This window comes from Geotrypetes seraphini, chromosome 19, assembly GCF_902459505.1.
Source record: "Geotrypetes seraphini chromosome 19, aGeoSer1.1, whole genome shotgun sequence".
Classification (NCBI taxonomy): domain Eukaryota; kingdom Metazoa; phylum Chordata; class Amphibia; order Gymnophiona; family Dermophiidae; genus Geotrypetes; species Geotrypetes seraphini.
The window spans coordinates 10,081,109-10,088,858 of record NC_047102.1 but is presented as its reverse complement, the minus strand read 5'-3'; the positions used below and the strand labels follow the sequence as shown (position 1 = coordinate 10,088,858).

At 41.6% G+C, this 7,750-nt stretch overlaps 1 long non-coding RNA gene across 1 annotated transcript; it reads right to left on the bottom strand.

The window, feature by feature from the left end:
- Positions 1–220: 220 nt before the first annotated feature.
- On the bottom strand, positions 221–6,811 carry LOC117352025. The gene is made up of 3 exons (XR_004537559.1): positions 6,684–6,811; positions 1,713–1,791; positions 221–349 (listed from the first exon to the last, which is right to left on the bottom strand). It is a non-coding gene; the product is annotated as an uncharacterized LOC117352025 (long non-coding RNA).
- Positions 6,812–7,750: the final 939 nt, after the last annotated feature.

Below are 7,750 nucleotides of genomic sequence, written 5' to 3'. Positions count from 1 at the left end.
TTAGGCCAGGGTTTTCCTGGCCTAAATAAGTGTGCCTAAGTAAAACCATGCCTTTATCCACATGTTTATTCACACCTTCAAAGAAGTTGAGCAAATTGGTGAGGCAAGATCTCCCTCGGCTGATTAAGCCTAATTGAACAAATCAAGAGGAAACAGTAAAAAAGTCGAAGCAGTGTGGCAAAGATTACTTTATTGCTGAACTATATACAAAGACTTAACGTAGCCATGTTTCAGAAGATGCCTGCATCAGGGGTATAATTTCAGTTTACTAAAACGCAATGCTTGCCATACAGATGGTGGTCAGACTAACCGGTCTCAGCCTTCTTGTCTTCTGCACACGTCTCTGCATCTGTGCAGAATAGTTAAAAGCTTCATTAGGATGGATTTAAAATGTGCCATGTGTTCTCTACCTGAGGCTTTGCAAACAGCCCATGCCCAAAACTAATTTTTACATAGGACACACGTGAAATTGCTGAGCTAAGCTGTGTGTAGAGTCTAGCACACTTTTATTGCACCAGCTGTGCTCCAATTGATTAATTTTTGGGTTTTAAGATCACCCAATATTGATGAATAGATAGCACGAAAATCAGGAAATGAACCAACTAGGCTTTAAGAAGCATCGACTGTTCAACAGCTGGTTGGATTTGGCTTAATCGATCACAAAAGTGCAATCAACTGCTTGAGAGCCTGTTGAACACCGATACTTTTTCCATTACATTTTGCTTTGATTTTTCAAATGTTGGGGGATAAATTGTTTTATTTGTTAAGTCTCGTTTTATTGAAGCCCTGCTGCCTTGAGAAGTAGACACCTCCCGTCATACTTGAATTTGGCTTTTGGTACCACACACCTGTTTCTAACAACGGAAGACGTCAATGTCTTCAAGACAATAAAGACCAACACACCAGCATTTATAGACAGGCTTCTGATTCCATATAGTTCATCAAGAGTTCTTAGATCATCCTCCCAGTTTACCCTTAATGTTCCCTCCTTAAAAATTATCGGAACACGCCGTGCTACTATTTTTTCTGTAACAGCTCCAATGACTTGGAATTCTCTTCCATTATACTTAAGACTCGAACAAGACTTGCAGAAATTTAAAAGTAGCTTAAAGTGTCTTCTTTTTAAAGAAGCCTTTAACTGAAAAACAAACAAAAAAAACAAAACAATAAAGTTCATTGCAGCTGTAATACCTTAAGATTACTATCTTCCCCTAAAACTAGATTACTAACAGCCTTTTCCTTTGATCCTTCTTCTGCCATTAATACTCTTCCCCCTACTCTCCTATTGTACTTCCCTTTTATGTACTTTTTCTGCAAAAATTGTATTTCTACCCCTCTTTCCTATTGTTTCCCGTGGTTTTAAAAGTCAATTACCCTGTAGGTCTGATTAATATATTATGTATATTGTGATTTCTTTAAAAATCATATTTTTACCTTTTGTATAACGCTTTGTAATTTGGAAAAGCGTTCAATCAAATATCATGAATAAACTTGAAACTTGAATGTCCATGGGGAAGTATAAATCACAAGGTATCCTGCTAATCTGACTGCTCAGTTGCCTGGCGAGCCTCTAGGCTCTTCTTTCTACAGAGTCTTTACAAGAAGAAAAGATATACTCATTCAAAGTATAAAGCCATGGGAGTGGCATGAAACTCAATAATCATATATAGTATATCACCCTCTTAAACTATATCAAAAGCACAAGTACCTACCTCCCATGGTTTTACCAATGATACAAGGTCCTAGATACGACCTCATAAGGTGTCCTTGCTTTGCTTCATATAAGAACACCTATAAATGGAGAAAAAAGGGTTGGTTAACAAGACTAAGAATGTTATAATGCCCCTCCATGGTGTGACCTCATTTAGAGTATTGCGTTCAATTCTGGTCTCCTTATCTCAAAAAAGATATAGTGGCGCTAGAAAAGGTTCAAAGAAGAGCGACCAAGATGGTAAAGGGGATGGAACTCCTCTCGTATGAGGAAAGACTAAAATGGTTACGGCTCTTCAGCTTGGAAAATAGACGGCTGAGGGAAGATAGGATTGAAGTCTACAAATTCCTGAGCGGAGTAGAACGGGTACAAGTGGATCGATTTTTCACTCTGTCAAAAATGACAAAGACTAGGGGACACTCAATGAAGTTATATTGAATACTCTTAAAACCAATAGGAGGAATTTTTTTTTCACTCAGAGAATATTTAAGCTCTGGAACGCGTTGCCAGAGGTTGTGGTAAGAGCGGATAGCGTACCTGGGTTTAAGAAAGGTTTGGACAAGTTCCTGGAGGAAAAGTCCATAGTCTGTTATTGAGAAAGACACAGGGGAAGCCACTGCTTGCCCTGTATTGGTAGCATGGAATATTGCTACACCTTGGGTTTTAGCCAGGTACTAGTGACCTGGTTTGGCCACCGTGAGATTGGGTTACTGGGCTTGATAGACCATTGTTCTGACCCAGTAAGGCTGTTCTTATGTTCTTAAGCCCTGCTCTACAGTCACCTATAAAAGTAAATGTATAATGCATTAGGTAATGGCGGAGTTGGTTCTCTGGCAGGATTTTTGTACTGCTAGAATAAATTTTAAGAAAATGTTAAAAACCCAACTGTTTATGAATGCTTTTTGGAATTGAAATTTTATATTCAAACTGGATTTGAAAATATTTTGGTTCTTATTGATCATATTTTAGGAGTGTTGCTCTGCAATAATTGAACTATGTATGTTTATCATTTTATGCCTGCTATTATGTAAACTGTATAGGTCATATATAGTATATAAATTTTTAAATAAATAATCAGCAAATGATAAAGCACCCCTTGAGGGGTGTCATTGATATTTCCCATAGTTGCAAATGAATTCTCATCCCTAATATTTAGCTGATTGGTTCCCTAAGTTCCAGATTGGTCACTGCTCTCGTCTCAGGCATCCTTATTGTTTCTCTTACCTCTTTCTGCTGGAAAAGCTATGATCTGAAAAAAAGCCAGATATTTATAATTGAAAATAATTTTTTTAAACTCCTTTGTCCAACCCTAGCACCCACCGTGATAGACTCTCAAACTGTCACCTTTTGATGACATAACTGTTTGAGTATAATTGAAAACTAATGTAGAAAGTCAAACCATGATGTGATGTTCAATCTTAGGATGAATTATATGCTTATGGTAACCGGTTTTCAGTTTTATTTCACTTTGAGCATCAGATTTACATAGCTGGATTTGAGATGTTAGCTTCCATAGGCAGGACCAGAGGGAGGATTGGTGATAGAGACTCAGGGGCCCAGGGCAGAAACATGATCAGAGGTTTGCACCAAAAGCCGTATGAGGAGAGACTGGAAGCCCTGAATATGTATACCCTAGAGGAAAGGAGGGACAGGGGAGTTATGATTCAGATGTTCAAATACATGAAAGGTATTAACATAGAACAAAATCTTTTCCAGAGAAAAGGAAAATTATAAAAAAAACCAGAGGACATAATTTGAGGTCGAGGGGTGGAAGACTCAAGAGCAAAGTAAGGAGTGCGCTCCCGAGAGAGGTGGTGGAGAGGAAAACAGTGTTCAAAAAAGCATGGGATGAACACAGAGGATCTAGAATCAGAAAATAATAGTAAATATTGAAGAACTAAGGCCAGTACTGGGCAGACTTGCACGGTCTGTATCTGTATATGGCCGTTTGGTTGAGGATGGGCTGGGGAGGGTTTCAATGGTTGGGAGGACTACATCTACAGATGGACTGGAGTGATCTTTGAAGGAGACTTCAGTAGTTGGAAACTAAGCACAGTACCGGGCAAAACTTTGGATTCTTGCCCAGAAATAACTAAGAAGAACCCCGCCGTCCCCCCACTAAATTGAATCAGGTTGGGCAGACTGGATGGACCATTCGAGTCTTTATCTGCCGTCATCTATTATGCTACTATGTGAGGAGGTCCCACAACCCATTGGCTGGCTGCATCTTCTTCAGGTTTGTTTAGGGTTGGGTGCCCCCTGTAACATTAGGGGCCCAGGGAAGTTGCCTTAGTCGCAATCCCTAATACTGCCCCTGACCAGAGGGCAATGGAAAGAGGAGGTTTTTCCTCTAAAGATCAAAGATTTTAGCCCTAAAAACAGTGGAAATAGGCTTCTGTTCATCCCATGTATCTGGCACCTTCAAAATGTGATGCTTTAGGCAGTTGCCTATGTTGAACCTGCTGATGGGGCTTGATATAGAAAGCTTCAAAAACGGCACTATGCCGATGCTAAAAACTTTTGAGGGTTTAAAAAAGGTTTGAATAATTTCCTAAAAGAGAAGCCCATAAGCCACTATTGAGATGGCTTGGGAGAAATCCATTGCTTATTCCTAGGATAAGCAGCATAGAATCTGTTTTGCTACTTGGTATCTTGTTTGTGAGCCAAGAATAGGACAATGAAGCCATTGTGACATCACTAGTGAGGTCGGCTCTTAGGCATTGGTGGAATGAGGCGTTATGACGTCACAATCTCAGTTCTGGAATGTTGCTACTATTTGGATTTCTGCCAGGTACTTGGGACCTGGGTTGGCCACTGCTGGATACAAGATACTGGGCTAGGTGAACCATTGGTCTGTCCCAGTATTGCAATTCTTATGTTGTAAGGATGAGGTGCTAGATTTAACAAAAGATTGAAAGGTTTGCACCAGCTAAAACACTTGTTCTCATGGTCTGAAGCTGTCTTATTTGTTCTATCCTCATATTCCTGTGTCTGTTGCCTGATTGCTCAGTGCACTGCTCATGTATAACATTGGCCATTGAAAGAACCATTTTGAGAAGGCATTTGAAAAGACCTGGAACAACTGCTTATGCCTACTTCTTATGGGGAATTTAGGAAAACCTAAAAACATATCTATTCCTGACGTATTTAGGTAACTGACCTGTACAATCTTAGTCCACAATATCTGATCTCTAGAGCTGTTAATCACTAGCTTTTTAACTTTGTTAATTCTACTCAAATCGTAGCATCTTCTAATCATTGTAAACCGCATAGAACTTCATGGTCCTGCGGTATATAAACTTGTTATTATTATTTAATTATTTGCCTTTCCAAAGACCAAGCTCAAGGTAAGTTACATTTGACAACAGTAGGCGTTTCCCTGCCCAAGAAGGCTTACAGTCTAAATGGGCTTTTGAGGAAGACCCAACCTGCCCAAAGTTGCAAGAAATAAGAACTTAAGAATTGCCGCTGCTGGGTCAGACCAGTAGGTCAAAGACCAATTGAGTCTAGCCTTACCTGCGTACGTTCTGATTCAGCATGAACTTGTCTAACTTTGTCTTGAATCCCTGGAGGGTGTTTTCCCCTATAACAGCCTCCGGAAGAGCGTTCCAGATTTCTACCACTCTCTGGGTGAAGAAGAACTTCCTTACGTTTGTACGGAATCTATCCCCTTTTAACTTTAGTGAGTGCCCTCTCGTTCTTTCCACCTCGGAGAGGGTGAACAATCTCTCTTTCTCTACTAAGTCAATTCCCTTCAATATTTTGAATGTTTCGATCATGTCCCCTCTCAGTCTCCTCTTTTCAAGGGAGAAGAGGTCATTGTACAGCAACTCCTCCAGTCCCTTAACCAGTGTTGGAAGTACAGCTTCCTGGATAAGGCAGCCAGGTACTTTACTCACTAGTCTACGCCTTTGCTACTTATACATCTGGGTGCTAACACAGAGCACTTCTAAATGATTGTAGCTCAGAACTAAGCAGCTCTGGGTTCATACATGAGCCCCATCCTGTTTTGCAATTCAGGGACATTCCTTCCCTTGGTTAAGGGATGATTTTGCAACCTGTTGAAATAAAAACGGTTATTCTGAAACATTTGAACATGATGAACTCATGCATGAGGGGGCCACCTCTCCAGGTTTATTTAGAGCTAAAATAAAGCATCAGAGAACAAATGTGTGTGTGTGTGGGGGGGGGGGGGGGGAGTGCACTACAGGAGGTGAAGCCAACAGTATGCAAAAACCCTTTGAGTTTGAATAACTTTAAAATGCCCTGCAAACCAAAGACCAATGGGAAAAGGAAAGAAAGAAACGTGTTTCAAATGGGAAGGAAGGGCTAATGCATGTTATTCTATAGCTGGCTGTGAAATTCAGGGGGAATCCAATTCATCTTAGCTCAAACTGCAAAACTAGAGGCTATCACAACGTCTAAAGATTTCCCTGTACAGGTGGTTCGCGATTGTAGCGCTCTCTCTAGTTCCGGGAGCAGCTTGTTTCTGTGTTGTAACTCCAGGAAAGACTAGTCTATTCCAAAGAGTGGAATTTCTCTTTGCCTAGATGTTGCAGACTTCGATGGGTTCATAATTGCCAGGGCGGGAGGTCGGTTTATTACTAAGAAAGTGAAAACGGCACTTAGATTATTATTTTTATTTTAATGCTATTAATTCCTCTTCCCCACACCAAATCAAACATACATTTTACACCCTCTTGTATTTCCTTAGATTGCCTGATCGTGCAAATAAAGACCCCCCCCCCAAAAAAAAATAATAAAAAAAAATCAGTCACTAGAGAAAGTAAGATAAGCAGTACCCTCTGGAAGCTGAGCTGCTCAGATATAATCAAATGCAGTGAATCCTCCAGGTATCAAAACTACCCAAGACATTCACCCAGCCCCGGGATTTATGAACTTCGCAAAATAAAAAATGGGGAATCCCCAGAAAAGAAAAGCATTCAAGACCAGAAAATAGGATGTCGCCTACCTTCCGCCAAGCTGCTTCGCGTTTGATCGGGGCTGCCAGCCTCTCGTTTTGCTTTCATTGTGGAGGAGTTTGGGAGGAGTGAAGAAGGGAGCGTAAAACGTTTGAAATGCACCAGCTCAAATAAGGGGGAGGGGGGGGTCATCGGTGCACCTCACATAAGTGTGTGTGGGGGGGGGAACCTCATCGCTGGTGGTGTCTGCTAGACTAAGAGGCAAGAGAACCCAGCAGAGAAATATGGTCAGGACTTACGAACGTTTGCAAGTAAATTACAATGCTGGGTTTCTCCCCCCACCTCCCCGGAGGAGCTATTTTTAGAGCGATCCTAATGCTGCGCCCTGCATTTTCGCCTATAACGTGTGTGCATGGATTATATACGGTTCTTTTGACAAGGTATGAAGATTTGGGGGGGGGGGGGTTTGCTTGCACAGAGACAGACTGCAGTGCGTCTTTATTGTCTCCCCGCTTCTAAAAACGCCGTGCATCCTACGGCGGGGTGTTTATGGCGTCCTTAGATGGCTGCTGCCTCCTTCTTTCTTTCTGCAGAGCTGCTCGAGCTCTTTGAACACGGTCCAACCTCTGCCTCTCAGTTCCCCCCGTGTGCGATTGACCTGCATTGACGTCATTGCGTCATTAGGGTCTCCCTTAGAAACACTGACTTTCAAAAATAGCATCAAATTAATTCAGCTGGCAAAGAAAGGCTGGCGAGTTGCTGGAATCAGCCATAAAAACTGTCGACTTTTCATCCTCAGACCCTGCTTTTTGCTTTTCTAGGAGCCAAATCGAAATCAGATGCTATGGAAAAGACCAGATTAGATTGTGAAACCCAGACGTGCCTCTCCCTTCCCCCCCCCCCCTTCGGATCTAAAAATAACCTCTGCTTTAGCTGACTGCGGTATCTTTGCTGGTGCATCTTTCTGTTTTTAGCTGCATGAGCCACTGAATGATGGCGCAGGGGCATCAGAAATAGAACATAGCGAGCTAATGAAACCTTGAATTCGATAGCGCACCTTTGAAGTGGGGCATTGGGGTGATTTTAGGTTACCACTCCTATCCTGAGATTAATTCCC